This window comes from Mobula hypostoma, chromosome 12 (assembly GCF_963921235.1).
Source record: "Mobula hypostoma chromosome 12, sMobHyp1.1, whole genome shotgun sequence".
Classification (NCBI taxonomy): domain Eukaryota; kingdom Metazoa; phylum Chordata; class Chondrichthyes; order Myliobatiformes; family Myliobatidae; genus Mobula; species Mobula hypostoma.
In genome coordinates this window covers 66,264,947-66,283,442 of record NC_086108.1, presented here as the reverse complement: position 1 = coordinate 66,283,442, position 18,496 = coordinate 66,264,947, and the positions used below count along the sequence as shown (strand labels likewise).

Sequence of the window (18,496 nt, the reverse complement as noted above, 5' to 3'; positions counted from 1 at the left end):
CTCAAATTGAACGCTATCATACAACTGGCGCTGTAATAGCGTTATGCTAACCGCCACGCCACTGTGCCACCCCACACTTCCAGTATTCTCAGGCGCAGATGACCTTGACCTAGATATCTTACGCTTATTTTACTTTACATAATTAATGAAGGGATCAACCAGCCACAAATGGCAACTTTAATATGGAAAATAAATTTCATTCTGTGTGAAAGTATCAGGAATTGTGTTTCTGCAAGTGCGTCTAATTCTGATGAAACAATTACAAAACAGCTCCTGTGGTGTTGATAAGCACTCAGAAATTTTGCTGAAATCTGGTTTCATGCCAAGGCCTATCAGAGACCGATTAATTAGCATTGAAAATAGTCTACTGTCAGACAGTAATGTGATGAAGTTTCAAGCTTTAATAGGACTCTAATAGTTTTCCAGGATCTGGAAGCATTTATCCCGCTGGGAACATTACAGCTGAGCCTTCTTTTTATTAGTGCTTAAATGTGGATTTGGGCATCTCTAACAAGCCTAACATTCATTGCCTATCCACAATGCCCTGAAGAAGGTAGCGAGGAACCAGCCTCTTGAACAGCTGCAATCCATGTGTGGAAAGTAATCCCATTGTTGATTTTCAGGATTTTGACCCATGTAACAATAAAAACACTGAGAAGTATTTCTGAATCTGGACGGTTTGTGACTTAAAAGGGCAGGACATATACAACAATGTTCCCATTATCTGTTCCCTTCGCCCTCAAGATGGGAAATACTACATGCATGCAGGAATCACTGCAACTACTGAAATGACTGTGGGAATCCAAGGAATGGTGTAATTATGGAACACCCTTAGGTGTCTGCTACAGTGGGATAATGTAAGAAAACTATCAGACTCAGCTATGTTTAAAAAATAGTCCTGTCCACTTTGAAAATTTAGGGCCATTGGGATCTGGTAATGGATGAAAAGAAAACTGATTTAGGATATTTACAGAAAAGAAGACAATTAGAATGCAATCTAAATTTTCTTTGGATCATTCTTGTGAATATATCTTAACCAGCTTTGACAATCCCACATATCAACCTCATCTCCTTCAATACATTTTGTTTATTTTGCCCTTTCACTACTTATCCCATTGCCAGTTGTTTCAGTACCTTTTTTTTTCTTAAAAAGAACTTCCACACAAAAAAAATCAACAAAATGCTATGGAAAGCTGGGTTAAAGCAAACATACTGACCTAGTGTTATTGAGATGAACATTTCAGGTAAAGATTAACTTAATTAATAGAATTCCAAACTTAATATGTACTGTATACATTAAGAATAGTGTTCTGCAATTCACGTGTGTACAAATATACTGCTGGAAAAGTTGTGCAGGGCATTGGTGAGGGTGCACTTAGAGTATTCTGTTGAATTTTGGCTGCCCTGCAATAGGAAAGGTGCATCAAGCTGGAAAGAGTGCAGTGAAGATGAATTAGGTTATTAGATTAGATTATGAGGAGATACATTCCTCTTTTTATTGTCATTTAGTAATACATGTGTTAAGAAATGATACAATGTTCTTCCAGTGTGATATCACAGAAACACAAGACAGACCAAGACTGACAAAAACCACATAATTATAACATATAGTTACAATAGTGCAAGCAATACCATAATTTGATGAAGAACAGACCATGGGCACAGTAAAAAAAAATCTCAAAGTCTCTCGAAAATCCCATCATCTCACTCAGACAGTAGAAGGAAGAAAACTCTCCCTGCCATGAGCTTCCAGAGCCGCAAACTTGCTGATGCAGCATCCTGGAAGCACCCAACCACAGTCCGACTCTCAGTCCATCCGAAAACTTCGAACCTCCGACCAGCCCTCTGACACCGAGCACCGAGCACCATCTCTGCCGAGTGCTTCGACCCCAGCCCCGGCCGCCAGCAACAGGCAAAGCCGAGGATTTGGGGCCTTCCCCTCCAGAGATTCTCGATCGCACAGTGGCAGCGAACCGGGCATTTCAGAAGTTTCTCCAGATGTTCCTCCGTGCTTCCACGTCTGTCTCCATCAAATCAGAATTGTGCACGGCATCCTACTTACAAATCAATCTCCGGAGAGGCCGCGCACTCTCCTAATGAGGATGTTGCCAGGATTCAAGGGTCTGAGCTAGAGAGAGAGGTTGAGCAGGACAGGAGTGTAAGAGAATGAATGACCATATAGAGGTGCATAAAATCATGAGGAGCATTGATAGGGTTAATGTACTTATTCTTTTTGGCAGGGTTGGGGAATTAAGAACCAGCGGGCAGATTTAAGGTGAAAGGGCAAAGGTTTAGTAGCAATCTGAGGGACATTTTTTCACCTAAAGGGTGGTTTGTATATGGGATGAACTTTCAGAGGAAGTGACTAAGACACTACATCTAAAAATAAATGGAGCAGTACATGGATAAGAATGGATTGGAAGGATGTAGGCCAGACACAGGCTGAAGGTACTAGCTTCGGTGGGCATCTTTTTCAGCAATGACCAACTGAGCCAAAGAGCCTGCTTCCATATGACTCTGTGACTCCGAGAAATTGTTTGGAGGGATTACTCATATCTCCTTGACCAAATTTTCACATAATGTAGCAAGCTGCGAACAGTCTGAAAAGGGAACGATTGATTTGTTTTGCAGGAAATGTTTTCATTCCAGTTTCTTTTGAGCCAGCATCCTTTCAGAAACTACTTTACATCCCAAAATGTTAGAAGATTCAAAAAAAATATTCTCTTCATTTATTCCAGCATTCCTTTCTGCATAATAAGTAGAGCTATTTATGCAGACCAAAGCACACAATGATGTTTGTGCTCCTTTTGATGTTAATCACACACTGTTTCCCCTAAACATGAATTACACTAAGAGGAATGAGTTTTGAAATTTGCACATTGCACCTAACTTTACCACCTGCACTTTCATTCTTATTGCAAAGTTGAAATTGCATAGTGACCATAAATGGAAACCTATGTAGCTTTATTTCCTTGGTACATGAAAAATATTAAGTTTGTCTTAGATTGCTCTGTGTGGCAATGCATAGGGAACATAGAGAGTAGCAACAATCTAAAGCTACGGATTGTCTGAGTTTGTGCAATGTGAAGGCTGAACAGAAGAGGGGGAAGAGAACAGTTTTACTAATGGTCACTTGTTTACTTGGCTTTAGGCAAGTTACTGTTGATGGGATATTTATCTTTCTGAGCTAGCCTTCTTTCTTCGCCTGAGAAGTGGTTTGCTTACTGGTGATGTTTCCAATGAACCTCCAGGAAGTGTTTCCCTAGCTCCGGGCCGAGGTCAAAAATCATCACTTCCACTTGGAACATGTCCTGTAATGTGTCCCAGACTCAAAGTGGCTGTGGGAAAGACTGTATTCTCCAGTGTCATGAGAGAGAGAGAGAGACTTTCTACTCATTATTAAAACAAGATGTGTTAATTGGTTCAAGTTTACCTCTTAATACACTAACTATACTTATTAGCATTTACTGAAATAATTATCAAGCATGTTTTTTTCTAATCTAAGAAATATTTTTCCTCTCATTTCCCCAGCAGACATAATTGTAAATAAATATTTTATACAATTACCTTTGCCTTTTCAACTTTAAAAATTAGGCAAGCCAAATTATGAGGGCATGGCTCCTGCTGTGTTGTTGATCTTCACACTGGCAGTATGAGAGTTGCTGTGATTAACAGCACTTTTCCCACCTCATTCATTCCAGTCAGGAAAAAATAGAGCAGCATAAGGTTCCTTACCTTCAGGGTCCCCTGGTTTCCAATCTGGCTATTTTGATCATTGTCATGACAAGTTCTCCTGAAGATCTATGCATTGCTGCTGTTGGGGCTGTGGATGGAATTTGAGATGAAGTCAAGTTGTTCACGTATCAAAGAATGGAAAAGGCGAGATCAATCCAAAAGCATTTTGAGCTGGAGTTGTGACAGACAACATGTTTGGCTGGCCTAAGAAAGAAACGTTGATTCTGATTCAAGAAGTTATGGAATTCACTGAATTGCAATGTACATTATATGAAGAAATCAATAGTATATACCCATGGGACCACAGAGAATATTTGGTGAACTTTTAAAATTTTCATGGCACTGTTCCTTCAGGAAATGCAGCTGGTGGCCAGTGCTAGTGCCACATTTCTACACATCCCTATCATTCCCCACAATAACATTTTCTGATTTACAGGTTCCATCCAGATGAGTCTGTAGGTTAACTATTTGATAAACTCCAGCCTTGCTTTGTCCTATCACCAGCTGCTAGTGTGAATGCCCAGCAGGCAAAGCACACATTTTAAGAAAACACATGTGAATCCTTTTGGTAAATTACTGCAATTGGAGACTTTGACAAAGGCCAGAGAGAATACACCAAATTTATGTACTGTACCTTTAAGATGAAAAGCTTTTACTTCACTGCCTATTAGAAATTAAAAAGACCAATGGATTGTGAAGTGTTAGAAAGTACAACTCACAAGAATCATGAACAATGGACAATCAAATGTCAGATGGAACAGAAGAAGGATCGTCTCCTATTTAGTTATCATAGAAAAACATCTGCTGTATGATCTCTCATAAGGCTCAATTCATTCACCCATTGGAAGACCTGAAGACCCTTAAACCTTCATTGCAATTCTAAATATCAAATTTAAGCTTTATTGACAACTGGAAGATTTTAATAATTTGCCAAGTGAATGATACTCAAAGAAAGAATTCCTGGATCTGAAATGATTTAAAGTCAAGAACATAAGCCTTCTCACTGTATTTGGTTTGTTGTTTGAGAAAGCATGAAGGAGATTACCTTTGGTGTGACTCATTAGATCTTGGCACAATAAAATGCATCTCCTCCTTATTGAAAGTGGATTCCAGAATGTATGAAACAAGAGAAGCACAATCCCATAAACATTATAATATGTCATATTATAATATATGAGGAAGTATATTATAATATATGAGAAAGAGCAAAACTGAGAGGAGATGAGCTGCGGGAAGGAAAATTGTGAAGAAGGTGCCAGTAAGAAGTAGAGGAAAAGACTGAATGATGGATGAGTTGGCCGACCGTTATCCAGGACAATATTCCCTAAGTAGTGATAGCAATGTATTTCCTTGGTTCCACAGAAAAATGTTGTTGTTATCTTACTTGCAGAATTAATAAAAAAACTTATAATCCTGTTCTGATAAGAGGTAGAATATTTTGTAAGTTCTTAATGGGTAAGATCTTAAATGGGAGGAGATGATTCAGAGTTGTTTCAGGTGATAAAAAGCATACATTTCTTCTCAGCAGATATAGAATCATTGTTTTGAATTACTACCTGGAAAGCCTACCAATAAGCTTTAGATTAATCCAGATATGAATAGGAACAGGCTTTAAACACCAGAGTAGAATGGACAGACTATTTGTGTTCAGTAGGTGTGAATGATGCTAACTCAGCAGGGAATGGTACCAAATTGCAGAACTGCATGGTCCTGGACTGGTAATCCGGAGCCTAGGATAATGAATTGAAGATGCAGGTTCAAATTCCATTATGAAAGCTGTGGAATTTAAATTTTGCCTCTTAAATAAATGTGGAGTTTAAGAGCTGGTATTAGTAATATGAGACATGAAACACCAAGTTGTTCTAAAATTTCCAACAGTTTTTTTTATATTGATCAAGAATATAAATCGGCCATTTTTGAATGAAGTAGTTTGAGGTAATAAAGTGTTACTTATTTTGAAATGCATAATTATGTTGTGTCTTTGTTGATTAGTTTGTAATAAAATAAAACTATTATAGGTCAATTGTCAGTGACCTATTGTTGCAGTTCATGATAAACATAAGACTGGAGCATTCCTTCAAAACATAACTAATGCGCACTCATTAATATACTGAGCAAACATATGCCCAAACACCACAAAAATGATTTATTTTGTATCAGATATATTGTTGAAAGATAAGAGCCTTGAGATTAAATGATAGAGGTGAATTGTCGGTATATTTGCTTGTCAAATTTTTCATTTCCAGAACAGTTCTCTCTATAATGCAACTGATCTGCACATGACTAATGCAGTAATTTAGATTTATTGATGTTGACAATATCCTATGTGATTAAGGTATACTTCTTCCCAATCAACTAGAATTATTAGGAAACATCTTTTTATTAATATATTTTGAAAATAAGGTTTTTAAGGTAAAAATGTTTTTAGAGTATTGCAGAGAGTGAAGACTGCACTCTGTGAGACAAGTAAGAGTGATAATTATATTACGAAACTCGAGGCCACATTCACATAAATTGGTCGTTTATGGATTCCATTTCCTTCAAACACCAAATGACTTTGTTTTATTGTGATTTTTTTGACATTTTCCTTCTTTTCCTGTTTTGCCTACAATTCTCAAAAGTTGTAAACACTTTGCAGTCCAGTTCTTTGCCCCAGGGCCTGAATGCTGTCAAGGTGCCAAGAAAACAGAGGCTGACAGGCCTGATGGTTCATACCACTCTGAGGGACTGGTAAAGATAGTGTTTGTTTGTTTTTGATCTGCCTTCAGATCTGACCATAGACCACTCTTCAGGGAAATACAACTTTTAAATAAATGCTTCAAGATTGTTAAAACATTCCAGTAGTCTGGGTTTTGTTATTACATGTCATTCATTTTCTTGCTGAGGGAGTATGATATTATAACAATGCTCAAATAAAAGTATTCTTCAGTTATAATGGAATGTGCTTTTCTAACCTTATTAGATTTTATCTTGATTTAGAAGGAGAGTTTATGAATGATTTCACTTTTGTTAACTATTTCCATTTGTTTTCAAGATAACAATTTGTTTAAGAGCAACACACACAAAATGCTGGAGGAACTCAGCAGGTCAGGCAGCATCTATGGAAATGAATAAACAGTCAACATTTTGGGCCGAGACCCTTCATCATTGTTTAGGAGCTGTTTTCTTCGAGAATGTTTTCCAGTCAACTAAGTTAGATTTTGCTTCCAATTGTCCAGATTCAAATATCGATAGCATTCTCACATATTTCCCGTTGTGCCATTTTAATAATAATAGATAATACATAACAGGAAAAAGTAATGTGTTGAAAGCTATACTGGTTAGTATAGTATTTAAGTTTGATGTTATGTATGATGTACATTGACAAATACTAAAGTTTAAGTGTCTTGCTTGGCTGTGTACCAAGATAGTATGATATATTCAGTATGTACAGTAGGGGGTTTTCCTCACTTCCTGAGAATGGCTATGTCAGCCATGAATGATAAACTTGCAAATAAGTTTTGACACAGAACCTTAATATTATGTACACTGGCATTACAATTTCGCTGGGTGACCTTGTATCTATTCATTTCTCAGGATGTGGCTGGTGTAGACGGTAAGTGCATTAATTAGCCAACAAAAATGCAGACAGAAGGTGGTGGTGAACTATCTTCTTGAATCACTGCTGCCTTTCTGATGAAAGCATCTGCAGACCCAACATGGTGACTCTTTCTCTTTCCATAGCTGGTGCTTGACCTGCTGAGTTTTTCCTGCATTTTCATTTCTTCAGATTTATAATATCTCCAGTTTTTTTTGTTTTTCACTTTTTATCCCCATAATGTTGTTGAATAGTGAGATCTAGATCTAATAACTGTGAAAGAATATTGATAGCTCTGCAAGTCAAAACAGCGTGTGACTCAGAAGAGAACTTGCAGTTGGTGTTCTTTTTCTCAGCTACCTCTGTCCTAATTGAGGGTAGAGGTTGTGTGTTTAGGTGGGTTTAGGAACCTAGTGGAGTAATTACGTAGAAATTGTAGATGATACACGTTGAAGTCAGTGTGCTGCTGGTAGAGGGAATAACTATTTAAGAGGGGTAGATCGGGCTATCTATCAAGTGGCATTCTTTATTCGATAGTGTCAAGTTTCCAGAGTTTTTCTGGAGCTGCAGTCATCCACGCATCACACTCCTGAATTGCACTTTGTATGCAGTAGAAAGGCTTTGAGGTATGAAAAGGTGAGGCACACTACTGAGATATCCAGCCCCGGAGATCCTCTTACAATCATATTATTAATGTGGCCGGTGTAGTTCGGCTACTGGTCATTGGTGATCCCCAGAATTTGATGTTGGGGAACTTCAGTGGTGGTAACGTCACTGAATGTCAAATGGTAGGCAACTAGATTTATCTTTTGTTGGAGATAGTCATTCCATAGAGCTTTTCGATGCAGATGTTATTAGCCATCTCCCTGATCACCTGTTTCTGTACCACTTCTCTAGGTTTTGCCATATCCCTAGGTTCTTCTGGTTTTCATAAATCACAGTTTTTCTGTCATAGTTAGCATTTAACAGGGTAATGAGGAATCAATATGCAAAGCAAAAATATTGATTTATGTGGGCCTTTCCTTACAATGTGTGAAAATATAGGCTTGCAGTAAATAAACATTCAAGATTAATTGTATGTAATTTCCAGTACACAAGTGTAAAGGAGAACAAAATAATTGTTTCTCCAGATCCGATGCAGCACTAAAAAAAAGCACAATAAGATATGTATATATGTCCTTGATAGTGGGCAGGCTGGTACCAGTGATGCATTGGACAGTGTTGAGTACCCACTGTAGAGTCTATCTGTCCACTGTAGTGCAGTTTCCATGCCATACGGTGATGTAGCTTGTTAGGATGTTCTCTGTAGAATGACATTTGTATAGGTATGCATAGCCCAGCTCTCTCCAGCCTCCTCAAAATGTAGAAGCATTGGTGAGCTTTCCGCATTCTGTAGAATGTGTTCTGGGATCATGAGAGATTGTGTGAGATGTGTACTCCCAGGATATTGAAATTGTTCACAGTTTCTATTGCTGTGTCGCTGCTGTAAAAAAGAGGAATGAGTGGTTCAAATTCTCCTGAAGATGACAACCATTCCCTTTGTCTTGTTGACACTGAGGAAGTGCTTATTTGCCTGGCACCAGGCCTCAAGCTTTTCCACCTACTCTCTTTAGGCTGTTTCATCATTATTGATGATGGGCCCCACAATTATCTGGGATTAATGGATACATTTTATTATTAAAATCCTAACTCCATCATGGAACAATCCTCCCCACCATCTAGGACATCTTCAAGAAGGCAGCATCTACCATTAGGGACCCTCACTGTCCGGGACATGTTTTCTTCTCATTACTACCATCGAGGAAGAAGTACAGGAGCCTGAAGGCCCACACTCGATGAATCAAGAACAACTTCCCTTCCACCATCATATTTCTGAATTGTCCATGAACCCGTGAAATCTATCTTATTATTTCTATTTTGCTCTATTTATTTTGTAACTTATAGTAATTTTATGTCCTTGCACTGTATTTTTGCTGCAAAACATCACATTTCACGTCAAATATGACAGTGATAATAAACCAGATTCTGATTGTATCACAAATATTTTCAGTGTGAATAGAGTTGAATATTTGATAAGGATTGATGTCTATTTTAAAAACAGTAATTGCACCGATTTTCCATTTTGAAGGGACCTAAATGAATAAGCTATTCCAAAAACAACAACGTATGCACTGGAAATCTGATTTAGAAGTTGAAATGTAGAAATATTCATTTCAGGCAAATCACTGGAGAGAGAGAAAAACCAACTTAACTTTTAATTAGAATTGAAAAACCCTGCCATGTTTGAAACAAGAATAAAGATAGATTAACTTCTGGAGAAAGAATAAAAGAGGGATATTTTACTTAACATGGTAATAATAGGACTGACTAAATGTTGGAAAAGATAATGATGTAAGGAGGAGTAGTAGTAATGGCACAAGTAAAGATTAAAAGATGGGTCTTCGGGCAACAGCATCATTATTACCAGTACCTGCTAAATAAATCATGTCAGAAATAATGATGATGATCTTAAATTATTGAACTCAGCAGTGAGTCCAAGGTCGTAGAACATCCAATCCTTCAGAGTCCATTTTATTCATTTAGAATGGTGTCAGAAGGTGAGGGCGGACAAGACGAAGAGTGAGTGGGATAGAGAATTACAAAAAGACAGAGGACTGGAAGCTAGCCATCATACTTGCAGAGAGAACAGATGAGTTGTTAAGCTTCCAGTTCTCTGTCTTTGTAGTACTGCATCATACTCAGTCTTGTATTCTCAGCAATGTGATCAGCCAATTTGCCTTTGGTTTCCCAATCAAGAAGTCTGGAATATGGCTACTGAGGACTGTCTGGATGAAGGTAAAATGGCTATCAAACTGAAAGTTATTATTTTGGTTTAGCTTGTGGAAATCATTCATGTTCCTAAAGAATTCGATAGGCCTCAATTCTGATAGTCAATAGAGGTCTGATGGTTTCCAATTTAGGAATCAGAATCAGGTCTACTATTATTTAGATAGTTCATGAAATTTGATTTTTTTGTGGCAGCAGTACGGTGTAATATATAAAATATAAGTTGCAATAAGAAATCTATAAAAATAAATAGTGCAAAAAGAGAGCAGAATAATGAGCTCAGTTTTATTTTTAATACCACAGATACGACAGTTTCTTTTTTTGGATCTATCAACCATTCAAACTATGGGGAAAATCTGATAGTTAATGGAAAAATAGTGTAATAAACATGAAAAAATAGTTGCATTTTTAACCCAGCTTTGGGTATGATCTCTTTCACACAATTACTATTCCACATTGGATAAATTCCTCAAAATTGTTGGAACATTTAAAATACTGGACAAGTAAATAGTACTATATATAATACATTGAAAATTGCTCATGCAAGAAAAATGTGACTATTTCTAAATGAGTAGTATTGGGTCTGATTTTTAACTGATTAGTTGTATTTATATGGCTTTAATATCAAGCAGAAAATATACTTGGCAATTGGAACTGTTTTGATTATTCATTTGCCAATTCATATTATCTGATACAGATTTCTATTCAGGATCCAACACATTTGGAAAAATGAAAAACAAAATTATCAGCTGACAGATGTCTCAAGTGAAATCGGGCCTGATTTCTTCATGTAATTCAGATTTGTGTATAATTGTGTGCACTCTGGGACAAAACTTTACATTTGTAAACCAAACTGCCTCACTTTATTATAATTGCAACCTCATTTATATTTTTGCTTCCTTCACCTGAACTATTCCAATGTTCTCAGAACTCTCTTAACTATATTCAAAGCCTGGGTACCCTCTACGCAGTATGCACAATGATTAATATGTACCCTGAGTCAACAATATTGCAGAAATAAGCTCTTGTGGATTCACCCATTTCTCTGGAAATTCCTTAAGGAAATATCCACGGAGCAAACCCACGTAATCATGCGGAGAACTTACAGACAGCGGCAAAATTGAACCTTTGTCTCTGGCGCTGTAGTAGCATTATGCTAACTGCTAGGCCACCATGCCATCTCACTATCTCCATTATCATAGTCCTCCTGTGGGTCTCTGAATTCCTATGTCTCTTCATTGGCCAGGGGCATCCCAGCCGTTGGAATTCTTTTGTTAAACTTTCTTACTTCGCCATCAGAACTTCTGTGCTTTATGATAATCCTTCAAAAATTTCTCTTTTACGAAGCATTTGGTCATGAATTCTAATGCCTTCTTCCTTGGCTCGTTGTCAATATTTATCTGACTTCACTGTTATGAAGCAGCTTGAAATGTTTCATGAGCTTAAAAGTGCCATAAAAGGAAATCAATGTTTTATATTGTCCAAATCAGAAACCAAAAGTTTGTGTATTGCATTCTTTTTTGATCTCTCGGCCAAGAGAGAAGCATTGCAATCCCAAACCTAATCCCTGCATTCAAGAGAAGAATCTATAGCATTTTCTCCTTGAAGCAGATGATCAAGAGGCCTTGTGATGCAAACATGCATAATAATTAAAAGCATAAATAAACTTCCTCAGTTGGACAAACAAGAGATTCTGAAGATGCTGGAAATATTGAGCAACTCACAAAAAATGCTGGAGAAACTCAACAGGTCAGGTAGCATCTGTGAGGTAGCATTTACCACGTCAGATGGCAGCTCGTTCCACACTGCCACCACTCTCTGAGTGAAGAAGTTCCCCCTAATGTTACCCCTAAACTTTTCCCCTTTCACCCTAAAGCCACGTCCTCTCGTATTTATCTCTCCTAATCTAAGTGGAAAAAGCCTACTCTCATTTACTCTGTCTATATCCCTCATAATTTTGTAAACCTCTATCAAATCCCCCCTCATTCTTCTACGCTCCAAGGAATAAAGTCCTAACCAGTTCAATCTTTCCCTGTAATTCAACTCCTGATGACCTGGCAACATTCTAATAAATCTTCTCTGCACTCTTTCAATCTTACTGATATCCTTCCTATAGTTAGGAGACCAGAACTGTACACAATACTCCAAATTTGGCCTCACCAATGTCTTATACAACAAACCCATAACATCCCAACTACTATACTCAATAAACATACATCAAAGTTGCTGGTGAACGCAGCAGGCCAAGCAGCATCTATAGGAAGAGGCACAGTCGACGTTTCAGGCCGAGACCCTTCGTCAGGACTAACTGAAGGAAGAGTGAGTAAGGGATTTGAAAGCTGGAGGGGGAGGGGGAGATGCAAAATGATAGGAGAAGACAGGAGGGGGAGGGATAGAGCCGAGAGCTGGACAGGTGATAGGCAAAAGGGGATACGAGAGGATCATGGGACAGGAGGCCTAGGGAGAAAGACGGGGGGGGGGGTGACCCAGAGGATGGGCAAGAGGTATATTCAGAGGGACAGAGGGAGAAAAAGGAGAGTGAGAGAAAGAATGTGTGCATAAAAATGAGTAACAGCTGGGGTACGAGGGGGAGGTGGGGCCTAGCGGAAGTTAGAGAAGTCAATGTTCATGCCATCAGGTTGGAGGCTACCCAGACGGAATATAAGGTGTTGTTCCTCCAACCTGAGTGTGGCTTCATCTTTACAGTAGAGGAGGCCGTGGATAGACATGTCAGAATGGGAATGGGATGTGGAATTAAAATGTGTGGCCACTGGGAGATCCTGCTTTCTCTGGCGGACAGAGCGTAGATGTTCAGCAAAGCGGTCTCCCAGTCTGCGTCTGGTCTCACCAATATATAAAAGGCCACATCGGGAGCACCGGATGCAGTATATCACCCCAGTCGACTCACAGGTGAAGTGATGCCTCACCTGGAAGGACTGTTTGGGGCCCTGAATGGTGGTAAGGGAGGAAGTGTAAGGGCATGTGTAGCACTTGTTCCGCTTACATGGATAAGTGCCAGGAGGGAGATCAGTGGGGAGGGATGGGGGGGACGAATGGACAAGGGAGTTGTGTAGGGAGCAATCCCTGCGGAATGCAGAGAGGGGGGGGGAGGGAAAGATGTGCTTAGTGGTGGGATCCCGTTGGAGGTGGCTTTGATTTATGAATGCCAAGATGCTAAAAGCCTTCTTTACAATCCTGTCTACCTGTGACGCCACTTTCAGGGAATTATTAAAGGCCTTACTAAAGTCAATGTAGACAACATCCACAGCCTTTCCTTCGTCTGCATTCTTGGTAACCCCCTCAAAAAGCTCTACGTTAAACATGATCTAGCATGCACAAAGCCATGCTGACTATCCTTAATCAGCCCTTGGCTGTCCAAATACTTGTATATCCAATTTCTCACAACACCTTCCAATAATTTACCTACTACTGATGTCAGGCTCACTGGCTTGTAATTACCTGGATTACTGTTGGAGCCTTTTTAAACAACGGAACAACATGAACTACCCTCCAATCATCTGGCACCATACCCGTGGCTAAGGATGTTTTAAATATTTCTGCCAGGGCTCCTGCAGTTTCTACACTAGTCTTTCTCAAGGTCCGAGGAAGTATCATTGTAGGCCCAGGGGATTTATCTACCTTTATTCGCTGTAAGGTAGCAAGCACCTCTTCCTCTTTAATCTCTATATGTTCCATGACACTACTGCTTGTTTCCCTTCCTTCCATATACACTATGCCAGTTTCCTGAGTAAATACTGATGCAAAAAAACTCTGTTTATGATCTCCCCCATCTCATGAGGCTCCACACATAGACGACCACTCTGATCTTCTAGGGGACAAATTTTGTCCCTTACTATCCTTTTACTCTTAATATACTTGTAGAAGCACTTTGGGTTTACCTTCATATTATCTGCCAAAGCAACCTCATGTCTTCTTTTTGCCTTCCTGATTTCCTTCTTTAGTATTTTTTCACATTTTCTATACTTTTCAAGTACCTCATTTGTTCCTTGTTGCCTATACCTGCTATACACCTCTCTCCTTTTCTTAACCAGACCACCAATATCCCTTGAAAACCAAGGTTCCCTATGCCTGTTAACTTTGCCTTTAATCCTGGCAGGAACATGCAAACACTGCACTCTCAAAATTTTGCCATTGAAGGCCTTCCACTTACTGAACACAAGTACAAGAACACTTACAGAAAACAACTTATCCCAATCCACTTCTCCTAGATCGTTTCTCAGTTCCACAAAATAGGCCCTTCTCCAATTTAGAACCTCAACTCGAGGACCAGACCTATCCTTATCCATAATTAACTTGAAACTAATGACATTATGGTTACTGGACCCAAAATGTTCGTCTACACATACTTGTGTCACCTGACCTGTCTGGTTCCCTAATAGGAGATCAAGTATTGCATCCTCTCTCATAGGTACCTCTATATATTGATTTAGAAAACTTGATTTTAAAATCATTTGATTTTAAGTGATTTTCATTCACCACAGTAATAACCTTGAATAATTATACCTAACATTCAATGATAAATTATAAACTATTGGAACGAACCTGCGTGCATTCGGTTTGGTGTAACTGTAGCAGTTGCAGTCCTGTTTGGAATTTTTCCACCAATCCCCTGAATTTTGATATTAAATTGGCAAATCAACTACACTTAGCTGGATTTATAGTAATTGGAAAGGCCCTCCACAACCTTCCCTCCCAGTGAGTGCGACTGCTCCCTAAATCGCAGTGCATATTCTGTTCTTCTGGAGGCATAATGGATGTGATTTCATCCGATGAAAACTTGAATAAAAGTGCAATGAGCACTATTGTCTGCTTATACGGCCTTACTTGTCCTTACAATAGCCTGTGACACTACCAATCTAGAAACAATGTAAAGAAACCTCCTCAAGTTTGCCCACCATAAGAAATTCTGCATTCTTCATCAGTTGCAATAAAACCTGCAAGTTATGATTGTAACCATTATTTCCACCACAGATTCAACCCCAATGGAGACTTGAGTCAAGCAGGGTACATATTTGCCCCAGTCTCCTCTCCATCTTTCGCTCCACAATACAACTATTAACCGCAGCAATTTCGTACAGGATGAATGGAAAACCAACTACCATTGCCACCTCCATTTCAGAAACAAGGTTACTCCAATCTCAAGTCATCCAAGAAGTAACTTCCTGGACTTATTTCCAGGTCGTGATACACTCACTAAAGTGTACAAGTGGCCCTTTCACTAAACATCTACAAAACAAAGGTCTCCTACTAACTTGTTTTAGCTGTACATCCCTGACATCCAATAATGAAGGTTTTGGAAAATATGAACAACTTCCCATAGCTCATAGGCTTTGACTAATGAGGAGGACAATGTTTGGACTCTAGGGTTGAAAACTGGTCAAAGGTAACAGTGATCCCTGCTCTCTTCTCTTTTTCTGAGATATGGACAATCTATAACAGACACCTTGGAGGATTGGAGAGATAGTATCAATAATGCCTCTACAAGGAGTGGGCTTTGGTTATTTGGATCATTAGGTTCTCTTCTAGAGTAGGTGGATCTGTACAAACAGGACAGTGTGCACAAAATGGAAGGGGATCAATATCTTGCAGGAAGGTTTTGCTAGTGCTGCTCGGGGTGGGGAGAGGGTTTAAATTAGAGTTAGAGGGTGGGAACCAGAATGCCTGGACAGCAAGTGGAGTGGCTACAAAAAAAGTAGATGTTAAGACTATAAGCAAAGATGGGAACCAAAAGGTTGAGTTGGTTGGGACTAATATTCTGAGCTACATCTATTTCACTGCAAGGAATATTGTAGGTAAAGCAGATGAACTTCCAGAATTAAATGCACATGGAATTAAGATACTGTAATCATAGGTTGTAAGAGGGGCAGGACTGACAGCTCACTGTTCTGGGGTTCCATTGTTTTAGACATGATAGCTGGGGGAGGGGCAGCATTGCTCACCAGGGAAGATGACAGACAGATGACACACCTGACGGACAGTGCTCAGAGAGAATATTGTGGACGGCGTACCTGCCAAGGCAACTTTCATAGAACTGTGGAATAAAAAAGGGATGATGACATTAATTGGGTAGCAGGGTGGAGATAGGCCTTTACCAAAGGAGGTATGAGGCGCTTACTCCCTTCATTAGCCTGCAGGTCATCCTTGAGCAAGGTGTAGAACCTGCTTAGCCCCTCGATCAGGGTCACATAAAGCCACGAGAGCAGGTGGTGAATGGCTGTAAAGATGGTGCCCAGAAAAAGGCAATGTCAAACCACTTCTGTAGAAAAATTTGCCAAGAACAATCCTGGTCAAAAACATGATCATCCACGTCATATGACATAGCATATAATGAATGAATGAATGATAAATATTAATGGGCTATGTGGACTTCCCAATGCTCAGCAAGGTTTAGAGGAGCAAATTTGAAGAATGATAGCAGACAGTTGCCAGAAATATAAGGTTGTAATAATAGGGGATTCTAATTTTCCATGTATTGACTGGAGTCCCATACTGTAAAAGAACTGGATGGGACAGAGTTTACCAACTGTGTTCAGGAAAGTTTCTTTAATCAATATGTAGAGGTCCCAATTAGAGAGAGCACAATACTGGATCTCCTCTCTGGTAATAAAACAGTTCACATGACAGAAGTCAGTGCAGGGGACCACTTTGGATCTAGTGATCATAATGCCACTAGTTTCAGGATAATTATGGAAAAGGATAGGACTGGTCTTTGAGTTGATATTCTAATCTGCAGGAAGGCCAACTTTCACAGCTTCAGAAATAATCAGGCAGGCATAAATTGGAATGGGTTGTTTTCTGTCAGAGATGATTGGTAAGTGGGAGGTCATCAAAAGGGAACTATTAGGAGTACAGAATCTATATGTTGCTATTAGAATAAAAGGCAAGGTTAACAGGTTTACAGGAACTTGCCTATTGAGGGATATTGATGTCCTGGTAAAGAAAAAGGAGGCGCATATCAGGTATAGGCAGTTAGCTTCAAATGAGGCATCTTGAGGGTTATAAGATATGCAAGAGAACACTTAAGAGTGAAATCAGGAGGATTAAGAGAGGATATGGAATTGCTCTGGCAAACAAGGTGAAAGAGAATCACAAGGGCTTCTATAGCAGTATTAAGATCAAAAAGAGAGCGGGGAAAAATAGGAGGGAGGAGAAGATGGTGGCGCGACGCAGTGCGTGTAGCCTCTCCGGTGAAATGATATCGCATTTGTGAAATAGAGGCCGTACACAAATCTGATTTAATGGAGACAGCCGTGAGAGCACGAAGGAACATTTGGAGTAACTTCTGAAATGCCCAGTTCGCTGCCACTGCAACTGTGCGATCAAGAATTTCTGGTGCTCGGTGCTCAGTGTCGGAGGGCTGGTCAGAGCTTGAAGTTTTCAGACGACTCAGAGTCGGACTGTGGTCGGGAATGGCAGGGAGAGTTTTCTTCCTTCTCCCGTCTGCGTGAGATGTGGGACTTTCGAGAGACTTTGAACTTTTTTACCATGTCTTGAGGTAAATGACGGTGGATAAATCCTCAGGACCTGACAAGCTGTCTGCTTGGGCATTGTGGGGGGCTACTGCAGAAACTTCAGGGGTCATGGCACAGACACTTAAAGTGAAGTGTTGGAAGAATGGAGAATAGTTCATGTTGTTCTGTTATTTAAGAAAGGCTCAAAGAATAAGCTGGAAATTATATGCTGGTAAGTCTGACGTCAATCATGCATAAATTATTTGAAGGAATTCTGAGGGATGGTATAAATAGGTATTTGGATAGAGAGAGCCCATCTAGGGATAATTAGCATGGCTTTGTGCATGACAGTTCTCATCTAGTTAATTTTATAGACTTTTTTAAGGAGGTTATGAGGGGAGGTTGATGTAGAAATGGTGGTCAAAATGTCTACATGGACTTTATTAGCAAGGCCTTTAACAATGTTCTGCTTGGGATGCTGGTCCAGAAGGTTCAGTCGTTCAGAATGAAGTAATAAATTGGACTCAACATTGGATTAGTGGGAGAAGCCAGTGAATGCTAGTAGATGGTTGTCTCTCTGGCTGGAGGCCTGTGACTAGTGATGTATCACAAGGATTGTTGCAGGGTCTGTTTTGCTCGTCATCTACGTTTGTATGTTAATGATTTGGATGATGTGGTAAACGGGTTTAGCAAATTTTTGATGACACAAAGATTGGGGCTGTGGTGGGCAGTGAGGAAGGTTATCAAAATTTGCAAAATGATCTGGACCAACCTCAGTGTGGCTTCATCTCGACAGTAGAGGAGGCCATGGACTGACATATCGGAATGGGAATGGGATCTGGAATTAAAATGTGTGGCCACTGGGAGATCCTGCTTCCTCTGGCGG

The 18,496-nt window shown here is 39.5% G+C and overlaps 1 long non-coding RNA gene across 1 annotated transcript in view; it reads left to right on the top strand.

Annotated features, from left to right (window-relative positions):
- Positions 1–10,048: 10,048 nt before the first annotated feature.
- Positions 10,049–18,496, top strand: part of LOC134355192 (uncharacterized) — a 143,997-nt gene continuing 135,549 nt past the window's right edge. Inside the window, exon 1 of the long non-coding RNA XR_010019974.1 lies at positions 10,049–10,147. This is a non-coding gene — a long non-coding RNA (uncharacterized LOC134355192). The remainder of the gene's footprint in view (positions 10,148–18,496) is intronic.